The sequence below is a fragment of the Cynocephalus volans genome, chromosome 2 (genome assembly GCF_027409185.1).
Source record: "Cynocephalus volans isolate mCynVol1 chromosome 2, mCynVol1.pri, whole genome shotgun sequence".
Lineage (NCBI taxonomy): Eukaryota > Metazoa > Chordata > Mammalia > Dermoptera > Cynocephalidae > Cynocephalus > Cynocephalus volans.
In genome coordinates, this window is record NC_084461.1 from 115,572,301 (window position 1) to 115,592,544 (window position 20,244).

General features: G+C 35.6%; 1 protein-coding gene and 1 pseudogene across 2 annotated transcripts in view; one reads left to right on the plus strand and one right to left on the minus strand.

Annotated features, from left to right (window-relative positions):
- The window catches only part of CDC42SE2 (CDC42 small effector 2), a 110,105-nt gene that overhangs the window by 5,199 nt on the left and 84,662 nt on the right, over positions 1-20,244 (plus strand). The window lies entirely within an intron of this gene.
- On the minus strand, positions 644-20,096 carry LOC134370570 (large ribosomal subunit protein eL30-like; annotated as a pseudogene).

Here is a 20,244-nt window from a genome sequence, read left to right on the forward strand (position 1 = left end):
TTGTACTCACCTGGCCAACCCCCATCCCCATAGCCTTTATATCCAGTTCTCCATCTAGTTCAGCCTGCACCTGGGCATTTGAGCATGCTTTGAAGAAAACACACCCATGCTGACCTGGATCTCACTTTAAATTTGTCACCACTGACCTCAGGAGGGCCCTTTGTGCTGCCCCCAGTCCTGTGATCCTAATACATTTCCCTGGTTAAATCACTTTCCCATTCTTCTAAATGACTGTTTTATACATCTCCCCTTAGTCCTCTAGCATCTCTTTTCTCCTCTTAGTTTTCAGCTGATGATCTTGTTTCCTGTATATTAAAAATGGAAGCAATCAGAAGAAAACTTTTACATGTTCCCTTGCATCTTTACCTTTACTTTCTGCATTTCCTACTGTTCTGTCACCATCGCCTCCACTCTTGCCCTTGGTATATGTGCTGCCGAAGCGAGCACTCCACTCTTGCCCTTGGTTCTGTCCTCTTTCTCCTGTCAAGGACATTGCATTGCTTTAGTATTCATCCTAATCTCCTACATGCCAATGAGCTGCATCATTTTCCAATTTCTACTGGATTAATCCTATCAGCATACATATATGCTGAAATAGCTTTCTTTTTTCTTTTCTTTCTTTCTTTTTTTTAAATAAGCTCTGGCAAGTTTTATTAAAGAAAAATTTTGCATGGTTTACTTTTCACCAGTTTGTTCTGGCATGCTTCTCATGATACCAAAATCACCTGGATCAATGATAACCAGTGTACATACTCTGTAGTATTTCGCACATGCTGTACCCAATTCAATATTATTGCCACTGTAGTGATGGACACCAGTTTAGCTAACATGGCATAGTACTCTATTTCAGATTTCTTCAAAGCTGGGCAGTTGTTGGTAAGGATGACCAATTTCACTTTGCCTTCTTGGATCATCTTTAGAGTCTGCTTATACCCCAGCACATACTTTCCACTTTTCATGACTAGCTGGAACCTACAATTGATCAACTCCAGCAACTTTTTCTCTTCTTTGTGGCCACCATCTTCCTGCCTTAGGGGAGGGACGTCCCCCAACTAAGAATGGCTGCCAACAAAGAGCAGCTGCCAAGATGGCTGGGGAGTGAGAAAGTCTCTTTCATTTTTTTAAAAAACTTTTCTCAGTATCAAATGTTTCTTTAGTTACTGCTCTCCAAAAAAGTTGATATTTGTGGTTGCCAGTACTCCTTGTCTCTTTTGGATCCTCTACAGTCAGGTTTTTTCCTCTTCCATTCTACCATAGCTACTCTTTCTGAGGTTACTAGTGACCTTCTTGGTGGTACACTTCCTAGTCAGTTCTCTATCCTGATCTCACTGGATGTAGCAGCTATAGCAACATTTGACATGGTTGATAATGTTCTCTTCTTTGAAACCTTTCTTTCCTTTGCTTCTGGGATGTTGCTGCTTATTTTTAGTTTCTTTTGCTGGTTCCTTTTGGTTCCCCAACTTCTAAAAAATGAGGCAGTATTCCAGAGCACTCTATGTTTAGACCTCTTCTATATTTATATTTAGTCCCTTGTGATTTCATTCTGTCTAGCTAGAATTATCATATATTTCAAAGTAAAAGTTTTATCTTTAGTCTGGATCTCTTTTCTAAACCCCAGACTTGAATATCCATCTGCCTACTCAACATTTTCAATTAAATGTCTAATAGGCATCCCTCGTTTAATTTGTCACCACTGAACTCCTCATCCTCCCTCTTCTCCCCTGCCACTCAATAACTGTCCTCATTCTAGTCTTCTTCATCTTACTAAATATCAACTCCATGTTGTAATTTTTTATGTGCAAATATAAATTATTCTCCATAAACCAGCCTGAATATTTCCTTATTTTTGTATAATAATGTAATAATTTATGTTTTTATTGATTTGTCCTGAGGAACTTTTATGTGGCCATAATGTGGACTTGATTTTCATGGCCATAGGGATGTGGGTGTATATGTGTGTGTTTATTTCTGTACAGATTTTGTAATATGCAGATATAACTTAAACTCATGTATGTTTGATATTTTACTTTAGCTCGTAAGCAGTAATATCCATAAAAATCAGATTGGTATTATATTTTTCTTCCACATTATAATAAACATATGGTCATTATAATTTAAAAAGTCAGATAAAATCATTTTGAAAACACTAGAAGTATTTGCCTGCATTTTTGAAATAATCTGTTTTATAGATGAATTAGGTCATCTTCATAAGAATTTGACATTGACCTACCTGAATTCATATGTTAGCATTTCACATATGAAATAACCGTCTTGGGTTAGTAAGATCCTTATTTCTGAACTGGTGTGTAGTCTTACCACTGTTTATTTTAGCTATTTTTGTAGTTTGAGGTCTACTGTACTATAATGCTTCAACTTAATAATGTTCAGTATAGATTGTGAAGTAATCAAAATGGTCATATTGAGAAAAGTGAATACAATAAATATAGGTATGACCTAAGTCTCATGAGGGGTCATTAAAATAATGCATGAAAGTATGCATTCATACTTTCTGTTCACCACATTTATGAAAGTGCTATGTGAAATTACTTCCCAATCCACTTAGAATAAAATAAGAGTACAAACTGTACTCACTCAGAAAATACAAACTCATTCATACATTGTGTATAATTTGGTCCTGACAACCTTTCAGACAATATCACTTTGCTCACCGTGCTCTAGCCACCTTAGTCTGTTTAATTTCTAAGACATGCCATGCTTATTCTTGCCTTAGGGCTTTTATACTAGTTGTTTCCTCTGTCTGAAATGGCCTTTCCCAGATCTTTGCAAGTTTGGCCCCTTATCTTTCAGATCTCAGCTTAAATTTCACCTGCTTACTTCCTTACCACTCAGTTTAAAACACACACATCCCCTGACCCCCATCATGGTTTTGTTTTACTCCATGGCATTTGTCATTTGTCAGTCCTTGGAATTTTTATTTATGGGTGCAGGACCTCCTTTGTCTCATTCTTTGTTGTCTACAATGCCCAAAACAATACCTGACACCAAGTAGGTGTTCAATAAAAAAGTGCTGGTTAAATGAAACAAGGTACCAATCCCTTATGATTTTAGCCTACTGATATTTTAAAGTGTCAAAAATGTATTTCTTCTAACCTAAAGAGAAGTACAAAAACTGGACTATTCAGACAAAAGCCTATTTTAGGAAAGGATGAGAAAACTTGGGAACTGATGATCCTTAGATCAGAGTTTTAGGTGGAACCGGGGATGTGCTGGAGCTGTTGAGCTGATTATGCCCATCTCTTCAACTCCGTGTTCAGTGACATCATGTTGGCAGCTTGAAACTGGCCATGGTAGGATATTTTACAGCATGGGAATCAGCAAAAGCTACCTATCAGGGTCTGTTTTCCAGAGAAGTGGTTGTTAAGTATTTATCAGCAGACCATTGGGTGGGAACATACGAAATTGTTCTTATAGATTTAAAAAAAAATGCTTGAATACTGGTAATTTCCTATGGTTTAACTTAGTAGGGTTACTTATTTTGGTTGAAAGATAATTTCTTCATGGAGGTCAGTGAAATTAACTCAGTGCTTTACCTTGTTTCCTTTTCAAAGTTATGTTTACATCACATCTGATGATTACTCTAGATTCATTTAATGTACAAACATTAGCTGTGTATATGTTTGTGTATGAATTGCTTAACTGTACACCTAATTGTTTAACTAGTTCATTCCAAAGCAGGCACAAAAGATCTTTAGATGCCTCAGTATTCTTGGTTTTGCTAATGAGTGCTAAATAAGCCTATTGAAAAGTATTTCTTTTCTGGTCAAGAAGGCAGATCTGATTGAGTTTGTTATACATCATTATCTACTTCTTTTTTTTCTTTTCAGAATGATTTACATAAATATGCCTGAGTTCAGCTTTTTTTTTTTTTTTTTTTTTTCTGGCTTTTTTCTTCTTTTGCTCATTATCACCCTGTAGGTGCTTACTGACTTTCTCTGATCATATACTTTCTGCTATTCTGTGATTTCTTCTATGAATCATTGTCTCTAAATCAGTGAAGTGATATTGTCTTGTTTCTTAAGTTTTAGTAGTTTTTCCTGTTGTCTTTCCTGTGGTCACCTGGACATTCCAACCCATTTCCCACCCTCACTCATCCAGTTCTATAAAGAGGCATGAAATTATAGGCACTGTTTTTCCGAGGAAATTTGTCATTAAAAAATTGAGCTTTGCTGGCTCAGGGGATTTTTACTGCCATTTCTTGAGCAACATTTGCTTTATGTTAATTCTGAAAAAGTGGATTTGAACTGGTGCTCTTGAATTAAAATATGACACCTACGCTTCTTAGTCTTTAACTCAAATTATTCTTTCTTATGTCTAAACGCTAAAAAAAATAACGAGTTTAATGTAGAGCATCAGAAAATACATAAAAGGTAAAGAAGCTTTAATCTTACCACCCTAAGATAACCACTGGTAATAGTTTGATGAATGTCTTTTTAGATAAATCAGTGAATATATGAGGGTACTTCAGAAAGTTCATGAAAAGATTCTTATTATCTTTTAATTCTATTTTTCTACTAATTTTATGTTTTTTTCACAAAAGTAAGCTCTTATTACACATACTATTTTATAACATCGCATGTTAGCAAATATTATGATCCTAAAAGCATTACTTTTTATTACTTCAGTTTGAAAGAGGCTTATTGGAAAGTAAAAATTTTGTTTGACAAGGGTAAAAGCTGTAAGTAAAATTGTGATTAAAAACAGTGGTGTTTATAGAGAGTAGAATGTGGTAAGTCACCTCCAGACAAGAATTACTTCAGCAGTTTTTTTTTCTTAAGAGCCCTCTTACCATTGCACAATAGCCTGATTGTTCTATGCCAGCTAACAAAAGCTGAACATGATTCTATATACAATAGAATTATTTTAATAATATCCCTAGAGTAAAATATGGGCCTGTAGGTGAGTTTATATTTTTTGGTCTAACCCAAGTCTTACTGGTGCCTTAATACTAAAATAATTTAAGGAGAAAAATGTATTTTATTGAAGGCCTTCATCTATCTATATTATTTCATTTGTATCAGATATTGCCTGCCCTTTTTATATGTCAGAATGAGGAGTGAGGGAATTCTTGGAAAAGAAAATTTTAACATGTAAGAATTCTTACATTATTTGCTTTGATTTTGTTTCATGAATGTGAAAATCCTTGTGGAAGTATCACTGGTATATATTGGTTGGTGTATTGCATCCTTTAGAAATCCCCAGTCCCAGTCTTGTTGTTTGGGTCTTAAAGTAGCAATTTCAAAGCTAAGCAAGGATCCTTTTAGGGCTGTGTGCTTTAAATGATTTTTCCTTTACCAAAGTGATATTCATTAAGTGGGGTAGAATTGACTCTGATAGTCTTGCCCTGTTTTTGCTGTTCTTAACCTTGTTCTTTTCTGTGTTGTATTACTGCTTACTCACAAGCTTCTGCAGTTCTTTTCTTCAGTTCCCATTTCTCTTACACCACGGTGCTACTTCCTGGATGGTGCATATTTTGCTGAAAACATTTTTCATGTGGTTAAGAATAAAAAGCAAAGTAGTTGATGTGGGCTTTTGTACTGAGAAATGATGCGTTTGTTGTCTAATGTGGAGACCAGCAGTTAGTCCCTCAAAAAATGTTTTTCATCCCCATTACGTGTGTGAATGGATAAGCAAGTGCCTGCTTTGTTGGAAGTTAAAGTGAATCTTGAGACAACTTCAAGATAAGTGTATAGAATTATTCCATACGTTTTGCTTTTTAAAAAATAGGGTTTTTTTTTGCAATTTCATTTCACAGTGAAATTTTAGCCTTCACTTTTTACATTTATTTTGTGAGTAATGACCTCATTTTTGTAAACTCTAAAGAAGCTTAGAAATTAGTCACACAGTAAGTAGCAGAACTAGTATTTAGTGTCTTGCCTGATTTTCAGAGTCAGTGAGCTTGGGAAGCACCATGAAGTGGCAGGAAGTATATGGACTTTGGAATTAGACACACCTCAGTTTGATCCTTAACTTTGCTGCATATTTGCTGCATGGCAAGTTCTTACACTCTGATTTTCATTTTCCTTTTCAGTTAAGGGAGGGTAATAGGTTTGTTAGGATTAAATGAGGTAACACACATAAAGCACTTGGTTTGTAGAAGATATTGATAAATGTTTCGTTTTCTTTCTGCTACACCATATTGTTTTAAAATACCTTGTGAGACATTTTACTTGACATTTTACTTGAAAGTGAATTGCAGTCAGGAAACTGGAAATATATGTAACCCAAGTAGACTCATATTGTAGTGACCTTTTAATCTACCTGTCTGGGGAGGAGAGTGGTTCTTGCTACTGCTTTTTAAAAAGTATTTGATTTCAAGAAAAGTTTTAACATTAAAAACTGAAATAGAACTGACCTGGGATTAGTTAATTATTGCTGACCAAAGTGTCAAGAAAGTAGCTATTTTTATATTTCCTGAGAAATTAAAGCGTTTGTGTATAGAATAACAGTGTAATGTATAAAGAAGTCTCTTTTTAAGAACTGGCCCTCTACAGAAGAAAAATATGACTAAAAAGTGTTCAACTTTAATAATCAGTAAGTTTCTCCTATCAGATTTAAGAAATGGTGCTAATTCAGACTTCAGTACAGTGACACAGGGACTAAATAAATACTTGCTGGATGAAGTATAAATCTGTGGAACTTCTTTCAAAAGTCCTTTGACACTTGTCGAAGGCTAAAGCCTAGTATTTCCTCTTTCGAGAGTATATCTTAAAGAAATAATACTTTTTTCCTTTTAGGGAGGAAGAGTTTTTTTTTTTTTTTTTTAATAACAGCCTTATTGAGATAATTCACATAACATTAAATTCGCATTTTTAAAGTATATAAGTCTAGGGCTGGCCAGTTAGCTCAGTTGGTTAGAGCATGGTGTTATAACACCAAGGTCAAGAGTTCAGATCCCCTTACCAGCCAGCTGCAAAAAAAAAAAAAAAAAAAAAAAGTACATGTGTCAGTGTTGTGCCTTCAGTGCCACTATCTAATTTTAGAATATTTTCATCAATCCCAAAAGAAATTAGTAGTCACTCATTCTTTCTTCTCCCAGCCCCTGGCAACCACTAACATATTTTCTGTTTTTATGGATTTGCCTCTTTGGACATTTAATATAAATGGAATCATGGTATGTGGCCTTTTGTGACTGGCTCTTTTCATTTAGCATATTTCAAGGTTCATCCATGTAGCCTGTATCAATACATCATTCTCTTTTATGGATGAATATTATTCCATTTCATAGGTATACATTTTATTTGTCCATTCATCAGTTAGTGGACATTTGGGTTGTTTGTACATTTCAGCTATTATGAATAATGCTGCTGTGAATATGAACATTCATGTACAAGTTTTTATGTGCATATATGTTTTAACTTAAGTGGAATATATACCTAGCAGTGGAATTGCTGAATCGCATGGTAACTCTATGTTTAATATTTTCAGAAACTGCCAGATGGTTTTCCAAAGTGGCTGTGCCATTTTTTACATTTCTACTAGCAGTATAGGAAATATGTGGCCTTTTGTAACTGGCTTCTTTCACTTAGCATTAATGTGTTCATAGTTTATCCATGTTATAGTATGTATCAGTACTTCATTCCTTTTTATGGCTGAATAATATTCCGTTCTATCAGTGGACCATGTTTTGTTTATCCTTAAAAAACTTTCTATCTGAAGATGTTCAGTGAAGCATTATTTACAATAAAGAAAAATTGAAAATTACCTTAATTTTTAACGAAGAGGAATGGTTAAATTAGGTACATCTGTGTGCACCTTCCATTAGTAAGTTATTATGAAGAATTTCAAAGGAAAATGATTGTCAGGGTGCTAAAATAGGATACAAGATTGTATATGAGCAACCATTGTTCAGTGTGCATAGTTTTGAGGGATATAATAAGTGTACTTTTTGTTTTTGCAGTCGGAGTAAAAGAAACATTATAAAAACCACAGCTATAGCTTTGTATGTTACTGATACAAATTTATTCAACTTAGAAAAGCAAGGTCATTCAGTGTTAGAATTGTTACTATTTTATGTTTATTCATAATTAGCATAAGTTATAAATAAAACAGTTTCAGACTACATCTAAGAGAACTTTTAATTCTTCATATTGACCTCAAAAATTCAATTCACAATAGTATTATAGAATAATGCTAATTCTTGTGTATTTGACTTCTAAAATGGGGAGTGAGAGATAGACATAGGCAGTTCATAATACTGTATCCTTCAGAGTTCACAGCAAGAAAGAAACACTGCTGTAGAATTTTCAAGCAGAAAGATATTTTATACAGGGAATTCGGTACTTATAAAATCATTGGATGGTCTGGCAGAGCTGGAACCAGAGGGCCATCACTGGATTATTATATTCAAGAGCATAAGACCATAGCTGTGATTGAGAAGTCAGAAAGCTGAAACTGGTAACTAGTCATAGGAACACTGAATCTGGATACTCTCAAATCTGGTGACTAGAGTTTTCGCTACTGCAACTGCTTCTAGACGTTCTTTGTGGGGTTGCTCACCTCTTAAACCAGCAGAAAGGTAGCTTCCATCTCATTTCTGCTTTCCAGCTCTCATAGGAGGCCCTCTTATTGGCACAACTTTATTTACATTCTGCATGCTAACTATAAGGGGAAAGTCTGGGAAATACAGTTTTTGTTTTTATTTTATTTTATTTTATTTTATTTTTAACTTTCTGTCCCTGAGATATAGGAAGACATGTATAGGGAGTGATGGGAAAGAATGAATGCCAAGTGCTACTCAGTTAATCCAACATATCTAACATTCAGAACAGGTCTTCTATTTATTATGTGGTAAGGTTTCATATACAATATATTTTGAAGGTGGTAAGATTAAACACATCCAACTTAGATTTGATTTATTCAGAAATTTTTCTTTGTCCTTAATGTAAACCACTAATTTTCTGTTATTTTCATAAAGTAGTGTATTAATTCTAATATTTCCAGTTGGAAATAAGCTAATATTTGTAGAAGCTTTTTTCACAGTATGTTTCTCTTGGGGTTGAATAGGTGAAATATTGCCAATAGATGTAACTGTAAAATCTCCATACTTTTCCTCCTAATTGCTGGGTTTTTATAGAATTGGCTTAATACATAATTTAAGTGTTTCTTTTTTTATTCAATTATTTTGCCTCTTTATTATTTTGTCAAAATGGGAGAACTGGTAGTAATCTTTAAGAATGTCAGAACTAGTAAATGTGCTCATAGCTTTTCCTTGTATAATCTGGAAATTTTCCTCTTATAATCCAAAAAACTGTTATGCTTTTTTGATATGGAGCTTTCTAGGTTTTATTTTCTCATAAAATTATGAGAGTGCTAAAAGTTTAGTGTGCTTTTTCCATCAGAAAATATTTATACCTTCCATTTTTTGTAAAATATCAAACTACTGAGTATTTTCAGTATGGTGAGCATCTCATTAAAAAGTGATACGCTAAATAACCTCAAAATATTGTAATTTAGATTCCTATAAAGTATTTGAGAACAGATTAGGGATGTTAACTTCGGTTGGTATCTATTGTTTGCAATAGGAAGTGTTTTGTTGTCCTGGAAACATAACTTTAGAGATGCCTATTGAAGACTTTCAAAAAGCAGGAATCAGGTTTTGGTGTAGGCATTTTCAGGTACTGAAATTGAAGGGTTGGTTCCCATTCCCCCCTACTTTTTTTCAAGTTGATTACTTTTAAAGAGTTCATTATATTCTATTGCTATTGTAGGTCAGTTCTTTGAACACTGCTGTTTAGTATTCTGTGTGAGCAAGTTAAGGTAATCTTTGAATTTTTTTATGTGCCCTATAAAAAATTTTTTAAAAACTATGTATATACATTTTACAGCTGTTATTTAAAATATTTCATCATAAGTTTAAAAAGTTGCAAAAGATGTAGTTTCTGGAGTATTTTTTGTATGTGTTTTTAAAAAATATATTGACTAAAATCTTGACCCTGTGGATCCTGCTTATTCATTTTAATGGAAAATATTGCTATAAAATCTAATTGCTAGTCTGCATGGTGAAATAAGCCAAATGGGTTATGTTTTCTTGTCAGAAATGGTCTGACTTACTTTTCACTTCTAATAAACATGTCAGTTACCTGCAGTAGTGACTTTCACTTTCACTTCCAGATTCTTAGATTGATTCATTGGTAAGTCAATCTTGTCATGAGTTTCCAGCATAAGGTACCACCTCTTTAAGTATTTCTTGCTTTGCTTATATGAGACTCTTCGCAGTCTCTCCCAGTCATTCCGTTGGTGTACTGGAGATTTCTTGAGGTGATGTACATATATATTAAGGTTTGAGATGAATAAGAGGCATGACTTCTCCTTTTTGGGGGGGTTGGGGGGGACAGCTTGCTGGTAAATGACTCTTTTTATAATGTAGAAGAGCTATTGTGAAAGGAAAGGTGGAAAAAGAGAAGGAATGATGCTTGGACACATCAATTTGAGTACAGAAGAAAGTTGGTAATCTGAAAATTGATTTTCTTAAAACTGTCCAGACCTGTGTACCCCTGTAAAATATAAAACCTTACACTGAGTTGAGGACCCTTGAGTTAAGGGAACAGCTTATATTCCATCTTAATTGTTATTGCGTGTTAATCCTTTTAAGTAAATTATCTCATTTACTTTTTAATTTTACCTTGAAAGCTTTGTTTTGACATACTGTATAAACTGACCTCTATGATGAAACCAGTGTAGTTTTTAACAGTACTTTGCAGACCAATGAACATAGTATACTATAATCAGAACTTAATGGAAGAGATTACCAAAATATAAAAGTTAGACTCAAAGAAAACAATCTTTACCTGTTTTTCCATACCAGTATAAATTCTCAATTTTCCAGAGTTGAGTATAAAAAAAAAAACCTTAGAAATATTAGAAGAAACCATGAGTCGATATAAAAACTCTTGGATGTGGGGAAGGCCTTCATAAGAAGCCATTTAGAGAAATATTGATAAATGTGCCTGATTTATGAGTTATAGTAAATAAAATTGTTCTGTAGTCTGTAGCTGTATGTTCTTTATGTTCTCTGGTTTCAAAGTTCCAGGTTTTCTGTGTTGTTTTGTTAGTCATGTCCAATCATCATATCTAAATTGCCCATGAAATGCTTACATAATGAAAGTGCATATTATGGTGCGCGAATTTATGTACACAATTCTTTTTTGAAAAGACTTGTTTCGAATGCTGGTTTTCTGGCAGTGCATTAAAATAATCTGGAGATATTTTTAACAAAATACAGGTTCCTGGGCCCCACTTCCAGGAATTGATTAATTTATTTGATGTAGGGCCTTGGCATTAATATCTCTTAAATGCTCACCAGTTTACTATGCAGCCAGAGTTGAAAACTACAATTTTAAAGAATTTGTTTTAGGTTTGATCCTTATTTTATTTTGTTTGCTTCTCTTTTCCTTCTCCTTACCTTAAACTTCTCAGTTTAGTGTACTAGATGACTAAATATAACATTATAGGGTCTAGCATGCTCTTTTTTCTCATTAAAGAAGTAAATCTCCAAATTAATGTTGTATGGCCATACTTTTTCTTTTTTTAAAGAATTCTTAATCTTTTTTCAGAAATACAGTTTTCAAAACACATGTAAGGTCAAGACTCAGTTACATCTGAATAATCTTATAAATTTCATATTACCTTTTCCATCTGCTCTTTAAATACAAGGAATGCTTCAAAAGTGCTGCAGTTGTAACAAACATGACCCAGTACCCAGGAACCTTCCTAATTATACCTTTGGTAAATTAAGAGGATATTTGGCTCTTGGTAACAGACAAGGTTGTATATATGCAGAAGTGGAGGAGAGGGGATTAAAGTTGTTAGGGAGCTAGTCTGTTTTGTTCTCTTGGAATAAACTGTTGATTGTTAATACTTCTTTAAAATGAAGACCTTCATAATAATAAGGAACATACTTGCTAATTTGAGTATTGAATGATTGAACATATAGAGATATTTTGATACTGCATCTTGCAGATTTGTCAGATTTTAGTGATCTAAAAATGAGTAACACTCTGGTCTAAATGTTTTTGTGTGTGCCTCCTCCCCCCATTCATATGTTGAAATCCTAACCTCCAAGGTGATGCTAATAGGAGGAGGAGCCTTTAGGAGATGATTGGGATTAGTGCCCTCATAAAAGAGACCCCAGAGACTTAGCACAACCCTTCCACCATGTGAGGACACAGTGAGAAGATGCCATCTGCGAGGAAGTGAGCTCTTACCAGACTCAGAATCTGTTGGTGCCTTGATCTTGGACTTCTCAGCATCCAGGACTGTGAGGAATAAAATTTTATTGTTTATAAGCTACCTAGTTTATGTTATTTTTTTATAGCAGGCCAAACAGACTAAATAAATTATTTTCCTTTTGTTCTTTATTTTTCTATAAAGTATTTCCTTCTTCCCTTCCAATGAACAGTTTATTAATTAACATTTTACTTTGAAGCCCAAGTGTGGCCTGACTAAAATGCAGACTGATCCCTCTACACGAGAATGACACAACTTATGGCATGTTTTAACTTCTTTTCAAGGCAACTGGGACAAATTAAACATACATTGGCTTTCTCGAGTTACGTTGGGATTTCAGCAACCTCTGCATTTACCAGAAGTACTGCTACAGCAATTCATTCTTCTGGTGATTGAAAATGCACACCCGTAGAAAAAATTTTGTGTTAATGATACTGTCAATGCAGGAGGGACCCTACATAAAGGATGCAGAGACTCAATTTAAGTACACACTATTTGGGTTAATATTTAGAAAGACCAGGAAACGTCCTTGGACAAATAGGCTGAATTAAATTGGGGCACTCCTAGGTTCACAGATCTGTATCCAACTAAAATATAATAATCTTATTCAACACATACAGAAAATTAATATAAGACAAAGAGGACAAATTACTGATCAGTTTTGGAAATAATGACTTACTTTGCCTTGAACGGAAGATGTGTTGTTCCTTTTAGTTACTATGTATGTTTTTCTTTTGTGGGATTAAACAAAAACATTCAATTATTCAATAAATCCTCATTGAATACTAGCTATGTGCCGGGCACTCAGGTATTAGGGATTTAGCTGTGAATAAAGAGACATGAATCCCTTTATTCATGGGGCTTACATTCTAGTTGGTATAGACGAGCAATAAATGAGTAAAATATAGAATGACAGATAACTTACAGAGCTGTGAGGAAAAATAAAAGCATGGAGAGAGATGGGGACTATCAGGGTAGGGAACAGGAGATTACAGTTCTAAGTAGGATGGCAAAGAAAGGGCTCAATGAAAAGATGACAAAATTTTATTTTGTCTATAGCTATTACATAATTTGTGATGAAGATAAATACTGGCAACGACCTAAATATCCATCTGTAGGGGATTGGTTAAATATATTATATTGCATCTACATAGTGTAATCTTCTACAGCAAATAAAAAAAAGTCCTATACATATACAGTCTGATTAGGTTACTTTCCTGTTGTGGCCTTTCTTATCTGTAAATATGTTTTGGAAAGTTGTATGGAAAGATAAATAATGTTTTACAGGTTTAATTTTTTCAAAAGATTTTTACTATAAAATAAAATATTTTCCTATGGGGGGAAAAGACCATCTCACCTCCCTTAATAAAATCAAACTTAAAAGTGCAGAATATTTATTAAAACTAACGTTTTAATGAAAATAGAATTTTTTTCTACGTGTTGTAAAATAAAAGTGTGGAGCCTGTAAATACTAGTGAGTTATAGATGGCAGTAAGTTACTAATTTAGACATTTTTATGTGCTTTAAAAAACCATAGGATAGGAATGATTTGTAAATAAATACCTTATGTTCTTTTTTTGGGCTTTTTTTTTTTTTTTGCATTTGTGTTCTCACTTATACGAAAATGGCTTCTTTACAGATCAATTTAACCTCAAGATATAATCAAATATGACAGCAGAGAATGAAGCCTTTATTTAGCTCCATTCTTCTCCATAGTTTTTCTTCTTGTACCCATAGCCATTATAATTACATAAAACGTTAGGAAACCTTTAAAAATTCTTTCTTGCCCTTCCCTTTTCGTCATGTATAAATTTAAAAAAATATATATTTGTTAGTCTATAGCCTTTTTTTTTCTATGTACAAAGTCTTTTTAAAAGTTATTATATCTTAAATAAGCCTTTTTACATCATTTTACCCTTTGAGAAATAAACATTCTATCTGAATAGATTGACAAATTGGCATCTAGATTTCTTTTGGTTTTTCACACAGGGTCAAATAAAAACTCTCCCTACTTCCAATCTTATGGAAAATGTTTCATTTTTTTCTTTAAAAATTTCATTAATATAGGAAAGTATAGTATATTCAGCTATTTTTATGAATAATTTATCTGAATTCTTTACAAAACAAGCAATTAAATCTCACATCTTAGGAAGTTACGCTTCCTATTAGCGTGGGCTAGGGTAATATGCTTTAATTCATGTGATGTCTACTCATGTTTAAAATATTTTATGAATTTAGGTGTCATAGAATCTTATAATTTATTTGGACTGTATATGTTGTCTAATATGACATTCTCCTAAAATATAGGAATCTTTTTAGTGTTGTTGATCCTAAAAAACCTCTAGTGACTGTGAATTTACCATCTTTCTAGGTATCACAGTATCTTTTTGGAGCAGTTAGACTTTTAGACTTTTAGATGAAAAATTGCTGTCCTGAAACTTCTACATAGTGCATTTGGTTTCAACCTCTTTGGCAACCCACAATAAATAAGTCTGCTTCCTCCTTCACATGCTATACTAAGTAAGGCCTACCAATATTTGAAGGCTGTCATATCTTCCCCGTGCTTTTAGCTAAGCTAAATCTCTCTTGTTTCTTTAACTCTTGCTCGTGTGACATAATTTTTAGACTCCTCACCATCTGCTTTCTCTTCTCTGGATATATTCGAATGTACTAATGTCTCTTAAAATATGACACCCAGAACTGGATGCCATATTCCTGAACTTCTGAGTCTGAAATTCTGGGGCTGTGCTGCTCCCCCCCCCCACCAGGATGTGGAGGTGCAGCTAGGATTGATAACCTCTGTAATATAAGTGCCCGGAAGGGAAGGTACAAGTTATGTTGGAAGATTGCCTAACATGGATTTGGGGGATTGGGAAAGGCTTTCTAAAGGAAGTGATAGCCATATCAAGTTCTGAAGAGTATGCCAGGCAGAGGTGAACAGTATGTGTGATGCCCAATAGGTAAGAGAGCGAGCCTGATGTTTTTGAGGAACAGAAAGAAATTGAGGCTAGCCGGTTGACTCAGTTGGTTAGAGCATGGTGTTGTATAACACCAAGGTCAAGGGGTTCCAAACCCCATACTGACCAGCTGCCAAAGGCGGGGGTGGGAGAAAAAGAAAGAAATTGAGAAAGGTTGGATGACACAGTTATGAGGCATCAAGTGTAAGAGGCAGTAAATGAAATTGAAAATTGAGGACCAAATCATAAAGGCCCTTAGAAGTCATATGACGGATCTGAACTTTTTCTGATGGTAATAATGAGCCATCAAAGGGGGTTTTAAGTCAGGAGTAACACTCATCAGACATTCATTTTAGAAGTATCATTCTATCCAAAATGGGAACAAATTGGAGGTGCCAAGATTGGTGACCCGGAGATCAGTTATTAGCTAATATGGTATTGTTTTTAGAGATGATAGTTGTTGCCTAGACCTCAGCTAGTGGCTGTAGGGTTGGGAATAAACAGATTGGAAAAATAATTGAGAACTTGGCTGTTGCTTGACTGGGGGGAATGAGATGGAAAGGTAGGAGTCAAGGATAACACCCTTGTTTCTGGCTTGAGAAACTGGGGAGATAAGAGAGAATTTAATGCAAATAAATTGAATGGGATTGGGTGCAGGAGTGGTGGGGAAGAAGTGGAGTTCGGTTAAGCTTGAAGCAGAGGTAGTACATCCAGGTGGCCATGTCCTACATGCAGTTGGGTATGTCAGTGTAACTGGTTATGTGAGTGTAAACTGAAAGGCACCTAGGCTGGAGAGCTTTGGGCTGGAAATGTAGATTAGGCTATCTTCATCTTACATACAATAGTTGACCTCAGGGGGAGTGCTTGAAATAACTTAGGGGAGCATTTGTAAAGTGAAAGATGAGGGCACAGGGCAAAACCCTTAAGACTATTATCTGATATTAATATTTGAACTAAGGGCCTCTGGTGTTTTGACTGAATTATTTGGGAACCAGCAAAAAAAACAAACAAAACAAAACAAACAAACAAAAAACCCAGGAAGGTTTTGATACATTTATTTAGTACAAACCTACCTAAATTGTCTGATGTGGAGAGTAAAACTCCTCAAATGATTTCCTCTACTCAGCTTTTTACAGTATTTGAAATTTATGTTAAGAGATTTTCTACTTTGCGTTAAGGTGTTGTCTCTCTAGGAGTTTCCTGTTAAAATGTAGTTATCCCTAGAGAGCTAAATTTTTAATCTGTTATTGGTGGTTATGGTGGTGTTTAAACGTCACTAGTTTTTATTCTGGAATTCACATTGAAAGGACAGATGGGTATTTTAGAAATATTATGTTTAAAGAATATGACATTGCTGATGAGTGTGGGACCAACAGAGGAACATGGACTTGCAGCATTGAGGTCACCAAGCACCTGGATAAGGAGAGTGAGAATAAGACAAAAGTTGGAAAAGGGGGATGGTGAGGTGGGAAATGAAGATAATGTCACAAAAAAACGAAATAAGATAAAACACTGGTTTTCAGAGACTGGGGAGGAAAAACAAGGAGAAATGGGCTAACAGGCACAACATTAGTTAGATAGAATAAGTTATGATGTTTTATTGCACAGTGGGGTGACTATGGCTTAAAAAAAATAAAAAGGGAATAAGAGAATGAAGAATTAAATACAGGGAAAATCTTGAAACTATTTTAATTATAAATTAAACCATTTATCATTTAAACCAGGGCATAGTGTCATAATTTATGATCTAAACTGAGACATATTTAGATAGAAAGGGGGATGGCTATGTTGTGAAAACCGGCATCAACTGGGACTATCACAAGCAAGTAATGATGAATGGTCGCTCTACTTATAATGCATTTTGTTGTATTAGTCTGTTCCTGTTGCTTATAACAAAATACCTGAAACTGGGTGATTTATAAGGAAAATGAAATTTATTGCTTACAGTTTCAGAGGCTGGGAAGTCCAAAGTCTGGGGAACACATCTGGTGAGGGTCTTCTTTGGTAGTGGCTTTACAGCAATGCAGGGTCTCACATGGCAGGAAATGGCAGAGGAGAGAGAGAGGGAGGGGGGAGGGGGAGAGAGACTCACATAGTCTCCTCTTAAAGCCCTCAGAACCACACCCCTGACTACCATTATTAATCCATTCACTCCAGCATGGTCCTACAATCTAATCACCTATTCAAGGACCCACCTTTCAATTACCATAATAGGACTTCCCACCTTCAACAGTCACAGTGGGAATTAAACTTCAGTGAGGTTGAGGGGACATCCAGTCTATAGCATTCTGCCCCTGACAGCCCAAGGCTTATGTCCTTTTCACATACAAATACATTCATTTTGTCCCCAAAGTCTTAACTTGTTTCACCTTAAAGTCCAAAATTCAAAGTCCCATCTGTGAAATCAAAACAAGTTATCTACTTCCAAGATACAATGGTGGGACAAGCATGGGGTACATATTCCCATTCAAAAAGGGAGAAATAGGCCAAAAGAAAGGGGTAACAGGTCCTAAACAAATTTGAAACCAGCAGGGCAAGCATTAAATCTCAAAGCTGGTGAGTCATGTACCTTGACTCCATGTTCAACATCCTCTGCGTGCTGGTGTGGGGGTTGGGTCCCCAAGTCCTCAGGCAGCTCCTCTTCTGTGGCTTTCCTGGTCTGAGGCCATGCTTCAGCTCTCACAGGTTGGTGTTGCATGCTGGTAGCTCCACAATTCTGGGGTCTCAAGGCATGCTTCACTAGGAATGGCCTTGGTGGTGTTTTTTTGCTGCAACTTTGACCCCACATATGTGTTGAATCCACCCCTGTGACAGATCTCTTCCTGGGCCCCCGGGCTTTTCCACACATCCTTTGAAATTGGGGTGGAGGCTCCCAGGACTCCACAGCTCTGGCATTCTGTGAGCCTGCAAATTTAGCACCACAGGGATATTGCTGAGGCTTCAGGCTTTTATCTTCCAAAGCTGTCAGGTCCAGCCACACCCGGGGCCAATTTAGCCACAGCTGGAGCAGCTGAAGCAGCTGGGGTGCTGGTGCTGGAAGCAGTGTCTGGAGGTGTCCCTAAGCAGTGTCCTGGTTAGGGAGCCCTTGGAGGGTGCCTCAGGCCTGTTCCCCAAGACCATTCTGTCTCACTAGGCCTCTGGGCCTGTAATGGAAAGGTTGGCCCCAGAGGCTTCTGCAGTGCCTTCAGGGCCTTTTTCCCTTTCTGTTGTACTAATCTTAGCACTATTGTATTTTTCTCCTGAAAATGCTCTCTGCTTCTCTACCACATGGCCAGGCTGCAAATTTTCCAAATCTTTACACTCTGCTTCCCTTTTAATTATAAATTCTGGCTTTATGCTGTGCCTTTGCTGCCATAACTCAGCATAGACTGTTACAAGTAGCCATGTAGCTTCCTTAATGTTTTGCTGCTTAGGAATTTCTTCCATCAAATACTCTTAGGTCAGCACCTTGATGTTTCACATTCCATATAATTTGGGGGCATGAACAGAATGCAGCCAAGTTCCTTGCCAGTTTATAGCAAAGGTGATCTTTGCCCCAGTTTCCAATAAGTCCCTTCTCATTTACATCTGAGATCTTCTCAGAGTAGCCTTTACTTATCCATATTTCTATCAGCATTCTGGTCACCAGCATTTAACCAGTATTCTAAGATGTCCCAAACGTTCCCTAGTTTTCTTGTCTTCTAAACTCCCACCAGTAGCTAGGCTTTTTCTAGACTGCTCCTTCAAATTCCTCCAGTCTCCTCAACACTCAATTCCAAAGCTGTTTCCACATTTTCAAGTATTTGTTGTAAGCAACGCTCCACTTCTCTGGTACCAATTTTCTGTTGCTTATAACAAAATACCTGAAACTGGGTGATTTATAAAGAAAATGAAATTTATTGCTTACAGTTTCAGAGGCTGCAAAGTTCAAAGTCCAGGGAACACATCTGCTGAAGATCTTCTTTGGTGGTGGCTTTACAGCAATGTAGAGGTGTCACATGGCAGAGAGTGGCAGAGCAGAGAGAGAGGGAGACTCTCACTTGCTATCCTTTTAAAGCCCTTAGACTACCATTATTAATCTCTTCTCTGTGGCACAGTCCTACAATCTAATCACCTTTTCGAGGCCCCACTTTTCAATTATAATAGAATTTCCCTACAGTTGCAGTGGGGTTTAAACTTCAGTGAGGTTGGGGAAGGGCATCGAATCTACAGCATTCATTAATAACATAAGAAAATAGTTTCAGTTTTTATCTACCATGTGCTAAGCATTGTACTAGGTAAACACTTTATGTATCTTATTACATTCTTACAACAATCCCCTAAAGTAGGTGACATTGTCTTCATTTTATAATTAATGAAACCAAATTTCACGGAAGTAAAATAACTTCCCTGTAATTCTCTATGACAGTCAGAATTGGAAACCATATTTATTTGACCATAAACAAAATCCAAGTAAACTCTTAAGCACTGCATTGTGTTATAGGTGCTGTGTGTACATTAATTTTAGAAAATGTCCTCTGACTTAAAAAAAAAAAAGTCCTCTGATTTTCTAATTACTAGCACGTGTTACGTCATAATATTAAACCACCTTCCCCTTCTGATAGCCTTACTTCTGAAGGCTTACTTTGTGCCAAACCATGTTCTAAGCATTTAACATGTATTGATCCTATTCAAACCTAAAATTAACCTTATGAATTACATTCATTTTATAGTTTAGGAAAGTGAGACATGGAGATAGTAAATAATTTGCCTAAAGTCAGCATATCTAGTAAATGGCAGAGCCATAATTGAGACCCTGACAATTTGATTCCAGAGCCCCTTTTTTTAAGTACTATCTTGTACTACCTCCTTTAGCTCATATTCTTTTCGTGGACATGTTCCATTTGTCTTGGGAGTGGCTTTGTTAGGGAGCATGGTAAGTGAATGTATCTTTTACAAGGAATTTGCCAAACTGTTTCCAAAATGGTTGTATCATTTTGCATTCCCATCAGTAATCCATTTTTATTACCTCATCACTCTTTTTCTGTTAAGACATTAAGACGTGCATCCTTTCCCAACAGAT